Below are 22,352 nucleotides of genomic sequence, written 5' to 3' on the forward strand. Positions count from 1 at the left end.
AACCTGGGTCCTCACGAAGAACAATCAGTGATCTAAACCACTGATTCAATTCTGCTCCAAAAAATACTTAATTGTTTCCCTCTTTTCTATAGAAGTTTGGAATATTCAGAAATCAAAGAGTGGAGAAAGTGGTAAAAGAACAGGGTTGGAGGAGGGCAGAAAATGCCATATAGATTCTATTTCTGTAGTGCTGGTGCCTACTATGAGGTACCTCAAGATGTTGTGAAGAGGGGACTGGGTAAAGCTTTTATTATCACATCTACAGGTAGTAATAATTATGGAACATGGATTGTTTTTGAGTAAGCTAAAACTATCATGTCACTCAGCCTGAGTTTCATGGGCAGGAAAGCAAGGTCAATGAAGAATCATTAAAGGAAAAGAAGACAAGAGTTGAAATTGGGTCTAAACACCCATCTGGCAGGTATTAGATTCCAGCAACCTGAACTCATTGTTGTGTGATGAAGCTGTTCTCCTGGTTTGTTTAGGGCTTCTGCTTAGTATTTTGTACTGCAGATCCTTGCATTAGGATATCAAGGAACTGGTTAAAAAAAAGAGCACTTGATAATATCTATTATTTTTAACAATCATAGATATGAGAAAAGTTGTGAAATATTCACTCATAAATTTTTATTCATCTTCTAAGCCTAAGTTCATTCGGATATTTTTATTAGATGATAACACTGTGACAACAATAATATATAAATACCTTCTATGGAAAGATATAGCAATTTGTTATTTTTATCAACATATAAAAAAACTGTACAATCTAGCTAGAATAATAGGAAACATTTCACAAAACTCATTTTGGTCTTTAATTTGCATGGTCTCTTAAAATTTTAAGTATTGTCAGGGGCAAAATTTTGATTTCCTTATGACAAGAAAAAGGATAGTTTGGGATAAGGATATTTACCCTCATGGGTCTAGAGTTATATTAGAATTTAAATTTGCCAAGATTGCCAGCCTTAGCCGAATGGCTACTATGTTCCATGCAGTATGCTAAAGGTTTTATGCATAAAATTTGAGGTAATCCTCAGCAGATACTTAGAGAATACTTATTATTATATTAACTAATAAAGAAGTTCAGTAAATTGATGCTAATTTATTTACATTAAAATTCCCTTTATCACAGTTGTTAAATGGAAGCATTAGAATTTAAAATCAGGGCTTAACTTACCCCAATGACCATGACCTTTCTATCATACCACAGGGAAATTTGTACATATTTCTTTATTTCTAAAGATTAAATTGGATATGTTGGGAATGTCTGTATAATATAAAATCACTTTATGTCTCAAAGTATTAGCATTATGACTTAAAAATAATTATTTCACCTTTTGCCTTAGACCTTCTAGAGACCCGAGTCCTTTACTCTTATTCTCAAGGGTGTAAAGACTGTAGGTAGATGTTTAGACTAATCATTTCAATTAATTTTTTTCTGAAAGTGATACCTCATTTGTCTCTTTTCCTACAAACTAGACAGTGTCTAGAGCTTAGTAGATGCTTCAAAAATATCTGTTGATGAAAAAAAAAACTGATAATGACCCACCCCTTCCCACCTTAATCATTTAATGTACATTTATCACATGGTGAGTAAATGATAAATGTGGTGAGCAAGCAAGAAATTGTCTCTACCAAATGGATTGCATAATCTGGTGGGGAAGACATTGAATTGAATTCCAATAGTTAGGAATGGTCAGCACTCCCATGTGAGATTCTAAGGATGCTGTGAGAGTGGCTAGCTCGGTTCTTTCTATAGCATGGTCTAGATACTTGTGAGTGTGGAGGTTGGGCCTGGTCAGAGTCGTTTATATATATATATATATATTTCACATTACACAGCAGGATGTTGTACATATTGAATCTGTATTTTCATCCTATTGAGTAGAGAGGAAATTGGACATCAGTGGAGAGAAAATTAACTAAAAATGGAAGCAGTCTCACCCAAGGTCCATCACCCAGAAGGAAAACAGTTATGATAGTTACAGTTCCAGTGGTAGGACTGCCAAGGAAATTGCCGGTGGCCAATGGAAAGTGTTTAGTAGAATCTTTTGCACCCAGTCTGCTTAGCTGAGCTTCTCTGGCAACATTCTTTCCCTAGAGTGAAATGATGTGTGAAGCTTCTCAAATACCAGATAAAGGAGGAAGACGGGCATCAAGAGGCCTCTGATATCCTACCCAGGGTTCTCTCTCTGACTGAATGACTTGGAAAAAGTGAGATTGTGGGTCAAGGAAACACCAACATAAAAAGTGAACCTACAGGTAAATATCTGTGGAGAATGGGGATCATTTCACATGCTCTGTGCCAATTCTCTACCAGAGAAGGAGATCAAAGTCAACATTAGACTGGTTCAATGACGTTGACCCTTAATTGTTGTAGATTTAACTGAGAGTTTATTATTGTTGTTTTTTAAAATTTCAATAAAAAATCTTTCTTTAAAAAAATATGGATTTATTTTATTCTGTGTGTATGCATGTTTTACCTGTATTTATGTCTGTTCATTAAACCACACAGTACCTGGCAGCCACATTAAACAATGTATTCATAATTCATTTAATTTGTTAAAATGGAATTCCAATTGTTTTTATTATTTACCTATTTAACATTTTTTTGTATTTCTTATATGATCTATGGGAACATATTTCTGTAAAATTATTTTTCGCTCTTCTTCCTTTAAAAAAATAACAATCAGAAGAATGCCTGGACTGAGTCTATCAGGTCGATCTCAGTCCCCGGGGGTGGCTTTGATCTGGAGGTGGTGGGAAAGAGGGGTGGGCTGGGGGAAGGGGAGGGGGGCAGGAAGGGGGAGAACAAGGAAATCTGTGGCTGTTATGTTGAACTGAATAGTATTGTAAAATAAAATAAATAAATAATAAAAAAAGAATGCAAACTAGTAATTTTCAACTTTCACTGCCTTGACTTACATGGTGTCCCAGTCCATTTTGTGCCATCAATAACCTTGTCACAGACTGATGAATTACAATGAGTAGAATTTTATTCAGGTCACACTTAGGGAGTCTAGGAACACTCATGACCAAGAAGCTCTACCCAGTGAGAACGTGACTGCATGACTGCTGTCTCTGTCTGTCTGTCGTCTGTCTGTCTGTCTCTGTCTCTCTCTCTCTATCTATCTATCTGTCATCTATCTATCTATCTATCTATCTATCTATCTATCTATCTATCTATCTATAGCTATGTCATATATATACATTACTATGTCATATATATGTACATATACACATATTGCTGTCATATATATACATATACATACACACACACACACACATATACACATATATATATATATGTATGTGTGTGTGTGTGTGTGTGTAAAGCATCACATGAAGATAGACTGAGGGACAAACTTGATTTTATTACAGTCTCACTCCAGAAAAATGACATTACTCTATTCTTTAGGGCTCTGACTACATGACCTATGCAAACTTAAGGATGAGACCTCTCAATACTGTTTGTTGCTTCCACATTAAGTTCCCAGGCCTGGAACTAGGAAGAACACATTTATAGGATTGTGCACAGTGTTTTCAGTTACGGAAGGCATCCTGGCAGACACACAGAGTGTTTATTTGGCTTTCTTCCTTTTCTCTTCTGCTCCCTTTGCACTTCTTTCCCTCTTCTTCTTGTCTTTTGCTACCCCCCCTCCCTTCTTGCCTCTTCTTCTCAGGCACACACTCTAATCTACTTTGACTTTTTTCCAAAGTCTGTCATTTTCCATTTATTTTTTCACGGAAACAGCTTTTCACTGCTCTCAATAAAGTGTGTTTGTGTTTCAGTTTTCTTTATTTACCATTAAAGTTTGTCATGGTCCTGCTTCCAGTAACCTTGGGTCTTCTTGTAACTGCATTTGTTGAAAGAATCCTTTCAAAACTAGCAATGATACTTTGTTTTGTTTTATCAAAGAACAAGAGAAAAATAACTTCCACAGAAATTATTATGCTACATTATTAAGACTGAATCTCCTTCAGTGCAGATTTGAGATTTTGGACAATTCAAGTGAAACTATTCAATATTGCTTTACTGAGATCTAGCATGAGTTTCAATTTTTTTTTAAGTAAAGCCAAATATTTAGTAATTTTTTTCTATTTCTATAGAAAGTGTCCAAATAACATGTTTTTAAAGTCTCTATGTAGATGTATGGTTTTAATTGGATTACATAGATTAAATCTAAAAATAATTTTTAGGGGTGGAAATATCATGAAAGCCATTGATTGCATAGCTTCCAGAAGCTATTTTTTTTTAACTATTTCCAAGCTGAAAGCAAATTGTAAGCACATTTTTCTCTGATTTTGGTATTCTCTGAAAGAGTACTTAGTGTATACTAGTGCAAATCAGACATTTGGGGCACAATTTAGGAATACTTTCTTTTAAAATTTGCATCATGAAAAATTTAAATGTCAAAAGGAAATGTACAAAACTTTTTCCCAAAAGAGCTGCATAAAATGAGTCCTTGAGACACTGGATTGACAGAAGCATCTGCACATAGTGGCCTGTGCTATCTATGGACCTGGGACCTCAACCTCTCACTCTATCTAGGAGTTTATTTGAAACCTCTTAAGACGTACAATGAAGAAGTAAGAGAAAGACACTGAGCAGCAGATAAACACTACAAGTGAGCTCCCGTATAATTTACCACTGCACTGTTTTCATTGTATTTGATCTAAAGATGCATTTGCAGGGAGGAATAGCGAAACACATTTTGAAATAACTACTTAACCCAATGACAAAAAATGGAAAAGAAAAAGAAGGGAAACGGCTTTGATTTCCATTCTGCTTCAGGTCATGTGCAGGTCATGTTTCACACAGACTCCATTTTCATATATTTTAATAGACTCTGTATAGGAAATTTAAATAATGATTGTGGAAAGAATCGGATCTACAGGAGCATAGCGAAACGTCACTTTAACACTAACCTCTCAGTGATGGATAAGCGAACAAAAGCAGGAGAAAGAACACTTTCCCCAAGTTAAAAGGCAAAAAAAGATGTCTGTGCCCTGGCTGTTGATGTGAAAGGAATATTTGATTGCAGTGGTCTTGAAACAGGACAGTCTGGGTTTAGAATTATTCTAGGAATATGAGATTAAATACCAAAAAATTTATTTTATTTAGAAATTCATTAAAAATGAGGAGATTTAAGGGTCATGCTGTTCTGTCCTTTAATGTTTTTTAATGACAATAGCATAGCAGTTGAAATTGCACTGATTTCCACCCATGTCTTCTCATCTATGCGTACATCGCCAGAGCCAGCATCTACTTCTCAATAACTTTGCTTTGGTTCTCAGTACAGGAAGCATCTTGGGTCTTACTTATATCTTGGACTCCTGTTTCTTATGCCTTTTAAAGACACATGTAGCATCTTTTCAGATAAGAGCTTATTCTGCCAGGAAGAGGATAATTGCAGCTTCAAGCACAATTTCAGACTTCCAGGCTGAACTCTTTCAGCATCTCCTTCAGACATAACCTTAAAAACAGCTTTGTTTCCCATGGGTGGTATTCTACTTATTTCTCTAATTTACATGTCTGTTTTCTTCTGCATTGTGTGACACATAAAATAATTTAAAGAAATTCTGAGTGAACAGTACAATGTCCGCCACCCAATCGCTTGAGTCAGTGTGTAATAATTGGACTGATATATGGATAGACCATTATGAGACTTGTTAAAGTTTATGTCAGGTCCACACAATAATTACTGAAGGCCTAATTCAGACCAGCTTTCCCCCACAAAATCAAATAAAGGAGGTACTAGATACACCATGCATCAGAGGGATTAGCCAATTCTCTCTGCACAGCAGTGACCTTTGTATCCCTCCATTAACGAGTGGGAAAGATTTAACCGCACTGCGGGTGTTATGCTATTTTCCGGCCATTATTTAAAACATGTCAAAATGAGTTCTGCAATGTTTCCGTCTTTTTTAACCTAACCTGTTCCCCAGTCAAAAATCACAATCCTCCCTTCCTTCTTATTCTGTTTTGTCCCCTTTTCTGCCTACCTTTCTATCTTCCCTTCCTCCTTCTCTCCTTTCTTCCCTACTTTCTTTCTAATCCATCTTTCTTTCTGTCATCCTTTGTGTGTGTGTGTGTGTGTTTGTGTGTGTGTGGGGGGTGTGTGTGTGTGCATGCATGTCCTACATAATTCTGCAGGCATCTAGGAACTGCACGCCGGAAGTCCTTTATGGTAGGTAGCTACACTGCTTGTTCACTAGGAAGTGAATATCTACACTGACACTTGCCTTGGAGTTTGTCCTGTGTCTAGTGTTCTGTGATTTAATAGCATACTGGATGTAGGTTGGAATCTGTTAGAGGAAAGACAGATTCAGACTTGATGAGGTAATCTTTTACCCTCCGCATCATACTTCACTTAAGTAGTAGTCAACATGCAGCCTTAATTGGCAGTCAAATCAGAACTCTGTTGACTGTAGCTAAATGCATGTTACCTAATTGTATAATTACATAACTTCATGCAAAATTCAAGGTATGGATGCACTTCCTAAAGATGCAATCTCTGAGTATAAATCAATGACTTACTTTTTTGAAATCTTGAGAAGTTCATTTATTCATTGGCCCGTGACTTCATGGGTCAGTTAATTACTAGATTTCAAAGTTAATTAGGTTAATGGACATGTAAGCAGTACAACTGATATGGATCCAGTTATTTTAATGTTTCATAAATGTAGCTGCCTTTTAATCTTCTCCAAGGATACAAATAATTAAAAATTATGTGCATTAAATGAAAGTTTTTCTTTTTCCTTTTGTCTTCATGCACACTTGTCAATTTTGTCTGCATTAAACGGTTTTTTAAACACACACACATACACACACATATATATATTTAATTTTAATTGAAATGGATAATAATTTTAATTTCTTAAATTTTGCTTTCATGGAGTAATTGAAAAAGTTCAAATGATCAGGATGTTGCTTGTGTCTGTTTTCTGCTTACAATCATTCGACCTATGGTTTTCAATTTTATGAAACAATGGATAAAAATGGCAGTAGAATTTTGAATTTTTGGTTTAGGCGGGGGAGATGCTATATTACCCTCTGTCACAATGGGGAGCAGCATAAGCATCCACAAGAATCCAGCCTAGCGAGCGGCCCTGTGCTATTCATCTGTGATGCCTAGGAGCTAGGCATATTGAAGGCATTTGGGACAGGATATTTTCAGCATGGAGCAGACTCATCTAGGACTTAACCTCTCTGCTAGGTGAAGAGAGGAACTGAATTTCTTACCCTTAGGAGAAGATTCTTTCCTTGGATCACCCACTGACCTCAGCCTCCCAGATTGCAGGAACTGACTCCCTTTCTAGAGAGTCCATTATAATGTCATTGGTATCTCCAGAAGTTTTAAAGTTCTTTTTTTTCCCCTTTTAATGTTAAGTCAATGTCTTCCACTCTCTGTCTTCATTTCATTCTGTCATTGAGACTAGGAAACTAAACTAAATACTTTCACATGACAACCATTCAAAGACTTGCAGTCAGATATCATGCTCTCTCTATCGCTGGCTTTTCAAATTACAAAAGCTCAACTGCCATAGCGGAGCTGTAGAAGATGTACCTTCGTAGCACCTCCAGCATCACAGACCCCTTCCTTTGGACATTGCCTCCCTCTGTTCAGAGGTTCCCAAAGGAAGATAGCCTGCTCCACATATGTTATATAAATAGAAGAAAGTATACATATCTCCATTATTTGTTGCCTGGCTTTGTAAGTTTAATTTTGTTACTTACCCAATCCATTTAATGCATAAATGATCAACCAAGGGAAAAATATAAAGCCTTTCAAGATGATTTTTCTTCTAATTTACTTGCAAAATTGCTATAAATCCAGAAAAAGTTTGTAAGAAGAGATTCTGAACTCTCTAAATATACTGTGATATTTTTAATATGAATTTTGGGACAAAATCTATAATTCTTGTGCTCAACCTTACAATATTTAATAATAAGAAAAAAATCTTATTGAGTTTTTACTCATGCATTATTTATTTGATTGGGTTAATTTTTATGTCTACATACACTCTGAAATATCACACTGAAAGACTGGCATGCTATATCTGTCTCTTCAGTTCATTCTGTAAATTAATAATAAAAATCATGTTCATAATTATCTTCATTAAAAAGGCAAATTTTTCACATACAGTGTGATAGAGAAGGTAAAACTCAACAAGGTAAAAGAAAAGGATAAATGCCCCCACTCCTTTGAAGTGTACCATCCCAAAGTAAACTTCACAATATACTGTGGAAAGAGGAGCTACCATTCCCATTTTACAAATATAAACATAAGGTCTAATAGCTTTTTAGAAATTGCTTGGTTATAAAATTATGTGCCTTCTACTGAGTGATATTTAGGGAATCCTGTTTAAAAAAAAAAAAACAACTAATGAACCAATGTGTTATCAATAAAACCATTAATAAGCTACAAGATGCCAATAAATAAGAATGAAGAAAAGGACATATTGGACACTTAACTAAAAAAGTACTGTCTGTATTCTTTCTGGTAATGAAAAAAAAAAAAAGTGTTTGAGTATAAAGGAAGGTGAGGCCAGAGAGATGGCTCAACTGGAACAATCCTTGCCCAGCATGCAGGAAGCCCTGACTTCAGTCCCCGACACCTAATAAACCAACCGTGGATGGTGGCACATGGCTGTAATCTCAGTACTTGGAAGATGTAACCATGAGGGTCAGATGATCAAGGTCATCTTTAATTACATTTCAAGTCTGAGCTACATGAGTCCCTGCCTCAAATTCTTCCCTCACTGACTATTGGCTTAAAAAAAGCTCCGGTCTAGCAACTGAAATCTGAACAATTCAAAAGGGAAAGATTTAGTAAATATCCCCCATAGTATTGTTGACTGAAAAATTGAAACTATTTATAAAATGATTTTAATTTTCAAATTAAAAGAACTTAGAAGATTTTGGATGTCATGGTTAGGAATCTGGATTTTATCTTGTGGTTGGTGCAACAATGGAGAAAGGCAACTCACATTATTTTTTGTACAACACTCACTACAGTATTATGAAATGGAATGTACTAGAGCAGCTCATAATGTGCTTTGATTAGGCTACTTGCTTGTCTGTAATAGAGCATTGTAAGAGGCGGAAGCTCATCACAGAGGTCCTAGGTAAGAAGAGGAACTGGAATGGATGCTCCTGTTGGAACTCTCAAATGAGAGTGCATGGTGTTCACCAGAATGCTTCACCAATAATGTGACTTTCCTTTCCTGAAATTTCCTGCTAAACATACATCTCAGAGTGCCTATTGTTGCTGTCATAAGTTTTATCATCTCCCATATCCTTGCCTCATGGTTTCTTTATTCTTGTGGCAGTGGGCTACTTAGAGTTTTAATATGACAATAGTCCACTGGTTCTCTTAGCTTTCTCCATGGTGATTACCTTTTTTCTTTTAACTCCTAGACTTTTCATACTCCCTATGGATGAACCTGGATGAGCTAACTGGACATAGCTTTCTACATATGATGGTATGGGTATGTTTAAGGCTGAAGTTGTGTACTCTTACCAATGCTCATTTAATACTAAACAATTATTGCTGGATGAAACAATGTAATGTGTGTGTGTGTGTGTGTGTGTGTGTGTGTGTGTGTGTGTCTGTGTGTGTGTGTGTCTGTGTGTCTGTGTGTGTGTGCATAAATACACACACATGCAGAGAATGGTCCAATTACAAGAATATATTCCTTGTGGAATATTACAGGTAGAAAGATATAACAGACACAGGCAACTTTCTCCAATAAAATGTGGTCCCACAGTTATAGAAATTAGATAGTGTGAAGGTCATGGCAATGGAGAAGTGATCAAGAACTATTCAGAAGATAAATTTGCACATTTAACTAGTTTGATGATGAGAGAAAAAGCAAAGCATCAACAAAGGTCCTGGTGATTCTGAAGGCTTTGATTTAGTTGATACTAGGTAAACAATTGAGATGGGAAGTAACTGATAGACATCAGTTTTATAAATGAGCAAAGGGAAAAATCATGAATAAAATTTGAACAAATTAAACTTATTTGCCTGTGGGTCATCTGAAAAAGACAGACGAAGCTAAAACTCTTTTGGTACCAGATCTGGAAGGTTAACTTTGAGGTCATAAATATATTTGGTAGATATTTTCATAAGCTAGGTATGTGAATGCAATGTCCTCTATGGATGAAGTAATTTTAAGGGTAGACAAAGGAGGAAGACCATCAAGGACATGCAAAGGAGCTATTGGAGACATTGGAAGCATCTAAAACAACCATGTAACATGCCAGATAAACCTAAAATGATGCTTTAAAAAATATTCCTCAATATTATCAAAGCAGTAGAAAGTAAAATGTGACAAAGTGCTGTGGGATGTCTTCTGTATGCTGTGAATATGTATGACTCCCATTGGATAATAAATAAAGCTGCATTGACCTATGGCAGGGCAGAATAAGGTTAGGTGGTACATTCAAACTGACGATGAGATTAAAAAAAAAAAAGGTGGAGTTGGGAGAGATGCCACCTGCTGCCAAAGGAGCAACAAGATGCCAGCAGACTGGTAATGCCACTCACGTGGCAACATACAGACAAATAGGAATGGGTTAAATTAAGATGTAAGATCTAGCTAGCAAGAAGCTGAAGCCATAGGCCATACAGTTTGTAATTAATATAAGCCTCTGAGTAATTATTTTATAAGCGGCTATGGGCCTGCAGGTGGGAGAGATTCGTCTAGTCTGCTAGGCAAGGCAGGACCAGAGAAATTTCCCTCTACAACAAAGACATCTGTTTGACTTGGAAATTCAATATGACTATTCTCAACAGAAAAAGTTCTGGAGATGTTTTCAAGTTAAAGATTATTGTTGGCTGGGTAGGTAGAAGGTAAACAGGAGAGAACATATATGTGGACTGTTCTTTTAGGTTCTATGCTTTTCCTCATGCAGGCCAGTTTCCTAAACTTCTGAGCTGTGCCTATCGGAGTAACAAATGAGTCATTCTAAGATCGCCCTAAGTGTAGCCACATGAAGCCTCAGTGTGAAAGATTATAGGTGTTGCTTTCCATATGGAGCAAGTCAGTGCAGGCACAGACATAGAAAATCAGTCTTTTGTTATAATGAAAGATGAACAACAACAACAACAACAAAAAAGACCACAGAGTTAGAAGGTATGGTAGTTGATGGAAGCAATAAATTGCTAAATCATAACTCTTCTCAAGATTTAATGGATGTTATAACAGTAATTCTATTCAAAAGGTAATGCTTTAAATTTAGTTTGACTTATGCATAATTTTTATTAGTTTTTATTAATTTTTTTAATATCCTTAGCATACACAAACCCACTTGCTTAGTATTTGCAACACATCAATTGCTTGCAGTTGAACACAATATAAAACAGCATCACTACTGGTAGCTCCCCAAAGCCTCCCTTTCCTCTTTACTTTAGGAACTGGACCTATTTTTCTCCACTGGTTTTATCTTTCTTTTTTTTTTAAATTGAAAATAGATTATTCTCTCATACAGTACATCCCAAGCAGTTTCCCCTCCCTCCACTCCTCCTAACTCCTCTCCTCCCCCTCCCACAGATCAACTGCACCTCCTTTTCATCTTCAGAAAAGAGCAGGCATACAAGAGACAACAGTCAAACAGGACAAAACAAGATACAATAAGACAAGGCAAAAACCCCCATATGGAGGCTGGACACTGCCCAGGGCCCAGCGGGAGGAAGGGCCCCAGTATCAGGCAAGAGTCAGATATACTGCCCTGATGGAAGCCCCACCTCTCTGCCCAGAACCTGCCCCTCAGAAAGTCCCACCAAGCTCCACCCTCAGAGCTGCTCTACATCACTCCCACAAGGTATTTAAACTGCACTCCAGAAATAGACACTTGGTTTTTCAGTCTCTCTTTCCCGGCTCCTGTCTGGGGGTCCAGAGAATCACCTGGGAATGCTTTAACAATTAAACTGGGGCTTTTTCTAATTCGGTCTGATTTGGTCTGATTTGATTTGTTGCATCATCAGAGAGACCTATTGGGAATCAAAAGCTTTTCAGATAAACCCACTTCCACTGTTAGGAATCTCACAAAACACCAAACTAACAGCCATAACTTATTTTTAACATTATTTTTATTTTCCACTGTTATTCAAATATTCTTTGTAGCTGTTTTGTGACCATTGTCAATCCAAACTTTGCTGAGATTTTCCAGATTTCAAACATGAACTCATTTAAAGTCACTAAGCTCTTTTCCTCCTACATGTCTTGGGGGTTCAAGGGCCCCTTTGGAATGTGTATAGATTACATATTTCAAAATAAATGAAAACAGCTGAATTAAACACAGAATATCTTCCTTTTAACTTGAAATAGAAATTAACTTTTCCTTTTTGTTTTTATGACACTTAAAATTTTTCCTTGGACTTAAACATAGACAGTCAAGTTAAACTGTCATTAAGTACTTTGTAGCTAATTCATAGGAGTCATAAATGTAAGTATAAACTTATTAATAAAATCGTATTGGGGATCACTCATTCTGTAAGGTATCTGTCACGAAAGCAAGAGACTCTACCCAGAAACTACACAAAAATGCTATGTGTGGGGCCTTGTGTCTGTAATCCTAGCCCTAGGAAGGAGAGATAGATGGTCTCTGAGACATGCTGAGCTTCAGGCCAATGAGAGATACTGTCTTAAAGAAGTAGACTAACTTCCTGAGAATAGTACTCACAGTTGTTGCCTAATCTATACATATGTGTACCATATATACATATATGCAACTGTAGGAACATGAACAGACATGTATAACCACACACCCAAATATAAAACAAATATATATACACATGCATATTATAATGAGAAATTTAAAAATTAAGTCAGAATTATTTAATCCAGATTAACAATGTAATATGGCAAAGTATTCTGGCTGTTTATGTGAGCTCTGCTCACTTTACCCCCAGAAGCACAAATATAGACTATCTTTCAGTGATAAATGTATCTAAAGAGGGTAGATTGAAAATACACTGTAGAATAAGCCAAGCAATATAATAAAAGTGAAAAGAGTTGTACTTTTCATTACAGTCTATTTGGTGGTATCCAACACACCCATGATGGGGGTTGAGATGTTTGCTCATTCTTTGAGAAGGGACTATTCCACTTTAGAACCACTGAGAATCAGCTTTTAAATGTGTATCTTGTTTTAGAGACCTGCAGACTAGAATAAGCTCATAAATGATTAGATTGAAGTTCATATTTCCGAACAGACGGAGCAGTCAGCATGTCCGTCATATGAGCATTTATGTAGTAGCCAGTTTAGATTTATTCTTCACCTCACTGTCAGCTGAAGAGAATGAGCAAGTCACTGAAGCTATTTTATTAGCAGTGCTACACATTGAGTGCTCTTCGGAAGCCTCCTTTTATCACACTTTAAAAATCATTCTCTAATTTAACAACGATATTAAGAGAGCTCTTTCACTCAGTCCAATTATGGGAAAGCACACTCATTTTTTTTAAGGGGTTAATCTTTAGGGATGAAACAGATTATCAGCTTTTGAACCAATTTAAGTAGAATCTCCAGAAACAAAGCCAGGACAAATAATTATTGGCAGTTCACAGAATGCATCCTGTGCCCACTGCTCAGCAGGATTCCGTTAAAGTCAGCCTGCTTGTCTTAATGGGAAACACCTGTGGTCCGAAATGCATGAAGACAAATCAAACTAACTGTGCTCTGAGACACTCAAACTAAATTATGGAAATAAAAATCTTTTGGTCTCAGCATCAGTAATGTCCTTCTTTCCCTTGAAACAGATATTAAAGAGAGACTATTTAGAAAGTATTATTTCCCCAAGGCATTCCAGAACTCTCCACATTGTCAAAGACTGCATCAACTAGAAGACAAATTCCCAAGACTCTATGGCCATTGTTTCATCAGAGTTCCATTACATAATTCTAAAGGAGCAAGTTTATGAAAAGACATGCAAATTCCTTGCATCTTAGACTTGGGGAATTACTCACATATCAAAAAGTCATAGAGGGTTTTTAATACCACATGTGCCAGAAAGAGATTTTAGATTCTATTGCTTTGTATAGAAAGAAAAACATTTAACTTACCTTTGAAACAGAGAAAAAAATAAAGTTTTTAATGTGACCTGATGTGAGGACACAAGAAACCTTATCATAAAAATGACAAAATAATACACTGTGCATTAATGGATGCTTGTCTTTGGAAAAACTACCTAGAGAACCGCAGGGAAGGAGGAGTTGTTTTGCTGGAGCACACATGTTGCTATCTGAATCTAAGGTAACATTTCTGTCTTTGCTTTTGTATTTTACTGGAAGAATGTCATTAAATTGGATGTTATATCAGGCAGTTTATTCAGAGCAGAAATATTTTCCTGAGTCTATTAAATTTGCACGATACCGGAAAAGAATGGCTGAAAACATATTTCAATGATTTTCCGGCCAAGAATGGCTTTTATATTTTGTAAAGAGGTGATCATCATCAGAAAGGCAACATTCATGGACTCAGATGCCCGTGGAGGACAGAGAACGAGGAGGCTGCCCTGCTATAGTCACACAACCATCTGGGGGATTGGAAAACTTTGAGTTTCACCTCTTCAATCACAGAGCCTGCCATTTTTGTCCCTCCATTTCTCTAGATGGGGAAGTAGGTATCTCACATTAGGGAATGGGAAGCAACAGGTGATTGGTGGCAATAAATTTGAGTGTGACTGTCCAAAAAACAGTAGGGATATTTGGGAACTGTGACAAACATGAGAGCATATGTTCCTCTAATAGAAACAATCCAGATAATCACACCATTTAGGCAAAAGGCCCAGAGTTCCTCTATTGTCCAGCTATTCAATTAAAAAAAAAACAACCTGGAATTCCCTAAGTGTCACGGCTCATGCCTGTAATCTCAGAGCTTGTGAAGCAGAAGCAGAAGCATTGCTGTGATTCTGATGCAGCCCAAGTTAGTTAGATAGTTCCAAACCAGCATGGGTAATAGAGAGAATCATGTCTTAACAAACTAATGCAAAGAAACAAAAGCAAAACAAGACCTAACCTCACAGCAACTATCAACATCTAGATAAGGGAGTAAAACATGTCATCTAGACTTATCCATGTTTCGATGAGGATTAATGTTCCAATGTCACCTTAAGTATAGTTTTCATCCAATGGTCGTTTAAAGCACAGAATAAGTCAACGTGCAGCAAGTTGAATTAATACCTCTTGTCTCTTGGCTACGTAATTTCTGTTGACACACATTTTGGTATCTCTGTGTTATAGAAAGCAGACTCTAAGGCTAAACAAAAAGAAATTCAAAAATGGAGAGTCACATGAAACTCTCTCCCAAACCCTGGTAACTACTTATCTGGAAAATTTCTAAAGGACCTGGAGAGTGGATGAACTTTATTCCTAGACAGCGGATGCTCCTTGGTTGTGTGATGTTTTGTTTGTGTTCTGACAAATAAAACTTGTCTGAAGATCAAAGAGCAAAGCTAGCCACTAGTTAGCCAGGCAATGGTGGCGCATACCTTCAATCTCAGCACTGGAGAGGAGGAAGATCAGGAGTTCAAGGCCACCCTGGGCTACACAGGAATGAACCAGTCTAAAAGAGAAATAGAGCAGGCGGTGGTGATGCACACCTTTAATCCCAGCACTAGGGACATGGAGAATATAAGATGGGTGGAGACAAAATCTGCCCCCAATTTTGTCTGAGGATTCACAGAGGTAAGAAGTCTCTAAAGGCTGCTGCTCTGCTTCTCTGATATCATACAACACTCCTTAGGTGGGTCATACCTTGTTTATTCCTTGCCTGAATTTGCTCAGCTTATACATGCTTACATAAACCTTTTTAACTGAAGAATTACCTATGTATCTCTAGGAATCTAGGGTGTCTTAGCCTTGGGGAAAAGTGAACACACTAAGACAAACAGATCAAGGCAGCCAACCTTCTGTCTTTGAACACTGTGTTGATTTCTGAGCTCTTAGGGGAATTAGTATGATGAGCAAAATGAAGGTGCATTATTGATCTTGGATTTTCCACTCCACAGAGTATATCACATGGTGGGTGGCCTTGCTGTCAAGATCATGTTGGGTAGTGTTGTCCACACAACTCTGTAAATGAGCTCTGCATCCTCTCATTCCTGTGAATTACTAAATGCCATTTTATACCTTGGAAGCATATGGCTTATAACTTGTTCTCAATGACAGTACAATGAGCTGTCTTAGACATGAGTCTCATAGTGTATGCTTTAGCATTCAGATTAATATCCAGAAGTCATCTCACTGATTCGGAGAATGTATACATTCAAAATGTGATTGCCAATGTAAAACCCTTCACAAGAGCTGATTGTGCTCTTACCTATGTCACCCAACAGCAACCAGCATCCATATACTGAGCTTTTGTGAATCTAAGGCTTAAAGTATGTTTCACTAATTTAGTTTCTAGTGAGGTTAGCACATTTTTATACATAATATTGGCAATTATAGTTTGTAAAAATGAGTAAAATAACCAGTAAAAACTAGTGATCTTTAACAATTTGGGCAAGGAAAGTAGTTTACAAAAACAAGAAATCATGTCTAATATTCAAAGCAGTTAACTATTTAGCAGTATCTATGTTGAATTCAGTGAGGTTGATGTTCTTGGAATGATCATATATTGCAATGATCATTAGTATCAAGCAAAATAGAATTGGTAATTTGATATTTGTCTTATAGAACACTGAAAGTGGTGCTAACATTTACTTAAAATTTTTACAAACATTTAATGTTTTCACTATGAAATGCATACAGTAGGACTGGAGAAGTGGCTCAGTAAGTCACAGGATTTGCAGTATAATCTTGAGGTAGGAAATTGATATCCCAGTACCCACATAAAAAAACTTGGTTTCCCCATCCATGCTTGTAACTACAGCTCCAAGCATGTGCTTAAGAGCAAGCATGTGCAAGCTCTTTGCAGGGCAGAGACAGGAGGATTTCTTGGGCTTCCTGGCTTCCAGATGAGCTGCAAAAAAGTGAGCCAGAGGTTCCTGGAAGGAATAGATGAGAAATGACAAAAAAAACCAAAAAAACAAAAAAAACAAAAAAACACCAACCTGACACCCCTTTTGACCTCTTCCTGTGTGCATACAGATCTATACAGACTTGCATACATTTACACACACACACACACACACACACACACACACACACACTACGTAAATAAAAGTAAAACACACAAAAGAAAGTAGTCCATAAAGTAAAACAGTTGGTATTGAGTTATGTCTTTCTTCTAAAGCCATCTTACTAAATCAAATTGCAGAAATGGAGCAATTCCTTAATAGTAAAGTACTTAACCATGTGTCAGCTGACTTTACATCATTGCCACAAACACTTGAGAGAAACAGAGTGAATATTTGGGTCATAGTTGGAGAGAATTCAGTCTGCAGTCACTAGGCCAGCTGTATCTGGAGAGGTAAATCTTCATGGCCTGAAGTGCAAAGGAGATCAAAGCTGTTCTGCTCCTGCTAGTCAGGAAAGAAAGAGGAGGAAGGAAGGTAGGGGGTCCAGTGAAGGGGAAGTGAAAGGAAGAGAGGATAGAGGTCAGAATGAACCACAGCCATGGATACAACCCTCAAGAGCCATGCTTGAAGACACAGTCTGTTCTACTAGGTTCCACCATTTCCTAATAACCTACCATATTATAAACCCATCACTGGGTTGCCCCGGATAAGGCCAAATCTCCCATAACCCAATCAGTCCTTCAGAGTCTCACTGCTGACTATTGCTGTATTTAGGATCAAGCTTTCAACACATAGACCTTTGAGGGAACATTTCATATCAAAACTCTAACTTCCATTAAAAATTTAAAGAATAATTTAATTCCATTTTAAAATAGTGGGTTCAGTATACAAGTATTCCAGTGGTGGTATCTTCACTTTTGGAAGAGACTGCAAGTTAAAGTTTTTGTGCTGCCCATAAACTCTGAATCTTTAATGAGCAGGACTTGGATTCATGAGCTAGCTTCTGTAGTTTCTCCTGACTTCTTCAACTTCAAATAAGTCCAGGTCTCATTTGATAACACTGAGGAAGCAAAAAAAAAAATAAATAAATAAACTCTGCTTTTTTGACATGAATTTGGTTTCAAAGACACTATTTGTGGAATTGCACATTTCTTCAGTGTCAAGATGCTCACATGAAAACTCACATGTACTTCCTGATATCATATTCAAGGTTGTCACATTTATTGTTGACTTTTTCTTTGAAACACAGTAGCTGTAGTTGGCACACAACTTTTGCTTTGTTTATTATTATTTTATTTCCTTTCTGAAGATTTCATGTTATGAAATAGCACCCCTACTACTATAGAATTTAAATGCATCATGTAAATCTTCAAAAATTGTGTTATACATAGTGATTCCACTTTTCAGATTTTTCAAATCAAAATGACAGTTTTGCATCTACTAATATCTATCAATATCATTTGCAATACTTTTATATGGTTAGAGTTTTTGTTGATAGAAGGGAGTAATATCAGACGTTGGTATGAACTTCTGAAGCATATGGATTTGTTTTGTTCTGTAAAAGATCAAGAGAAAGATAGTCTCATCTATAACACCAATGAAAATGGCTTGTTACAGCTGCGATGACTAGAACCAAGGAAGGAACACTTCTGCATTTAATGTTTCTGAACTGATATTAAATGTAATTTCTAGGGCTTAGGCTTTGGGGAAACAGGGTCAGCATAGATGTAAATAATCTTGTTTTATTTTTTCTGTTAATAAATAGTTTCAGAGTATATAATGGTATTAAAAATTGACATAAAAATTGAGTGAAGCTCAAACGCAATAAAACTGATCGAACCATTATTTAGTTATTGGAATATCAAGGTCAGCTGCAAAATACAAAATCCCATTGTTTTATTCACTGATCAGATTACATAATCCTAATTATTTTACACTGTCATTGCCGACACCAATATTCACCAGACTAGTGACTTCCTGGACAGCCAGTCTATGAAAGGTGTTAAAAATCAATTCTTTGGAAAGAGTCAGAAGAAATGTGGTTCTAGTTAACTCTGGTTTACACCACCAACTTCTAACAAAGCTGTCAAAATGGAACATGGTCCAGCTGCAGAGTATGGAAGAAATCTCTTATTTGGAATCTGAATATGTGACAGAAAAGAAATGCTTATTTATAACCTCCCATTGCTTTTTAAGACTGGTGACTTGTGCTTAACTATGGGTCTTTTGTTTGCTGAGTTTTCACACAGAAAATCCCCATCTTCATTCTAATGGTCTCTGGCATCCTAAACACAGTAGTGGGTGAGGGTTCAGGGTGCTGCAGATTGAAACAAGACAGAACTCAATGGCTTTGACTCAAAAAGGAAAGGGAATTGGGAGGTAGAGGGTTAAGAATAAAAAATTCAAAGCAACTCAGGAGAACAGGCAGTGGCTGGGAGAGCTAAACCAAGAGGGACCTCAAGTCAGCAAGGCAAGATGAAAAGGGGCATAGTTGGGGTCTCAGAAAGCACAAGCTGGGATATGTTCAATCTGCACTCTTTCTCTCAATGTAACTAGAACGTCTTTGGGAAACGCGCCTTTGGCTTTGTAAATGAAGGTTGTTTGAGAGGAGTCAAAGAAAGTTATGAAAGAGCAGCAGGCACATATGATTTGTGAGTATCATGGGGGAAAGCTATAAAAACACCAATGAAGAAAGTAGATAACTTGGGTTAATTGACAAGTCTCTCTTTGTCTCACTAAACAAAATTTGAAGGACACACACACACACACACACACACACACAGCCAATCATAGGTGTGCTTGGTACAATTTGTACTGCTGATAATTACATCCAAAGAGAGCTACCCCAGGAGCAAAGAATCCTGATGCCATGATGAATGAGACAGTAGGGAACTGGAACACATCAGATCTAAAAGGAGTAATTTAAAGCTGAACGTTCTTGGGAAGTTTATGATGACGTTAACAAGGTTAGTATAGTAGGGAAAATATTAGTAGTGGTAGGAAAAGGAGACTGGTAGGAACACAAAATAAAAAAATCTTTTAGCATCTAGCTCTGCATAACAATGGAAATTATTAGGAGGCCATGGGAAACCATCCAAGCAAACATTGGTTATTCAGGTCATCATTACTCCTTTACATCACAATCAATTGCTTTATTATCATTCCCTCCCTCCCTCCCTCCCTCCCTCCCTCTCTCCCTCCCTTCCTTCATCCATCCAACCCTCCTTCCCTGTCCCACCTCTCTCATTTTGTTTATATGTGAGTTGGAGTGTGCGTATGGGAGGGTATGTATGGAATATATGCATATGTATGTTTGGGTGTGTTAGCTTATACATGCCCTGAGGGCATAGGAGGACCAGTATTCTTTATCATGCTCTACCTTGTTCTTTTGAAGCAATGTCTCTCAGTGAACCTGAAGCTCCTATATTTTAGCTAGGCTCACAGCCAGGAAGCCCAAGCTGTACTCGGATCTATTGAAATTATTAAAGCCAATCCACGTAGTTAAAAGGAAGATTTATTTAGTGGATAACTTACAAATGAAGGGATAGGTAGGTCTCCGGGTCTGGGGAAGGTGTATCGCAATCCAGCAGTGTTCTCTGGAGCTCTGCTAGGTCAACGTCCACCGTCAAGTGTCCAGGAACAGAGCGAGCGCTGGCCCATCCAGATCTCAGGTCTTCAGGCACCTCCCTTGGCCCGCCTTGTAGGCGTGACAGTTGGCGAAGCCTCAATGGGGGTTGGAACTTCTGATCAAAGCTGGAATGGCTACCCACTATACTGATCTCCTCATCTGACCTCAGTTTTGGGGTTACAAGCATGCCAGAAACATGCCCAAAATGAGGGTACTGGGATCCAAACTACAGTTCCTTATACTTTCAAGGTAGGTGCTCTTAGTGACTAAGCCCTCTCTTCTGTCCCCTTCCCCCCCCCCCTTTTTTTTTTTCCAGAAATGGTGTCTCTTGTATCACAGCCTGTCTTTTGAACCAACTACATAGGTAAAAATAATCTTGAATTTCCTATACTGCTGCCTCCACATTCCTGGTGCTTGGCTTATGGGCCTTTGACTCCATTCTTGGCTGACTTTCTATTGGTTTTCTATATCTTCTATAGCTTCTGCAGTTAGATACAGTATTCTACAACTAGACCTTTGCTTATTCTTTTGTCTATTAATGAGTTTGAACAACCCAGAAGGAAAAATACATGTATCATTGAATTTTCATTTCAGCCAGTTATACTAACCTTGTTAACATCATCATAAATTTCCAAAGTTTAGTTATTTTCATATTTTGAAAACAAAATTCACAATCACATATAGAGGAAATATGATTTAATTTACTACCAGCTATCATAAAGGAGAGGGGAAAATAAAACATTTTTATCTGAAAGATGATTTCAGGGACTGTAAGATTTAATTTAAGTAACTTAAATGAAGGAGAAAGCCAGGCCAGGAACAGTAAAAGATAAAGGGATGTAAGGGAGAAAGAGAAGAGAGGGAGCAAAAAAAAAAAAGAGAGAGAGAGAGAGAGAGAGAGAGAGAGAGAGAGAGAGAGAGAGAGAAGAGGTAAAGAGAAGGGGAGAGGACTGGGCAAGCATGGGAGAATGTGTGTGTTCTATTTCCCAGCTCAGCACCTCTCAAGAGGATGCCCGAATCAGTACAGTTAGGGGAGAAGGCCACAGAAAGCCAAACCTTAAAAATAAGCAGTGCAGAATTCTGACTTGCAGGATTATGGACCGCAAAATATACCAGACTGTGAGAACCACCACCTACATTTGCAATGCCTTACAAGTTAAAAATGTCACGGTGCATAAAAATTGTTTTTGTCTCCACCCCTCTGGACTGGTGGTCTGAGGTTTAACTTACAGAACCTCAGTGGTTTTGATTGCCTGAATATGCATTCCCAGCATTGAAGTAAAATGTTATGAAAGGAAAAAGGAAGGGAGGGAGGGAGGGAGGGAGGAGGAGGGAGGGAGGGAGGGAGGGAGGGAGGGAGGGAGGGAGGGAGGGAGGGAAGAAAAGACAGATACCAACCAACCCTGTTTCTTTGTTTCTTTTTAAGGAAGAAATAAGAGAGACCCTTGCTCTCAGAAGGGCTTGCAATCAGTGCTCTCAGATCCAGTGTTTCCTGGTTGGTCATAATTACACAAAGGACTTTTCGTGTTTGTTTGTTTTTCATAAAACCAACCAACAAACAAAAAACAAAACAAGCAACAACAACAACCTCTGAGCTAGCTAGGAAAAGTGAAACGTGAAACAACGCCACACAGCATCTCAAGGCTAGACTGACTGCTAACTCGCTCTCCCAAAAGCCTGGGGGTTGCTTGAAAGGGTTGGAGCTCTAGCCTCAGCACAGAAGCTCCTGCTGAAAAGCTTCCGCTTTGATCAAGTTC

Source organism: Peromyscus leucopus, chromosome 6 (genome assembly GCF_004664715.2).
Source record: "Peromyscus leucopus breed LL Stock chromosome 6, UCI_PerLeu_2.1, whole genome shotgun sequence".
Taxonomy (NCBI): domain Eukaryota; kingdom Metazoa; phylum Chordata; class Mammalia; order Rodentia; family Cricetidae; genus Peromyscus; species Peromyscus leucopus.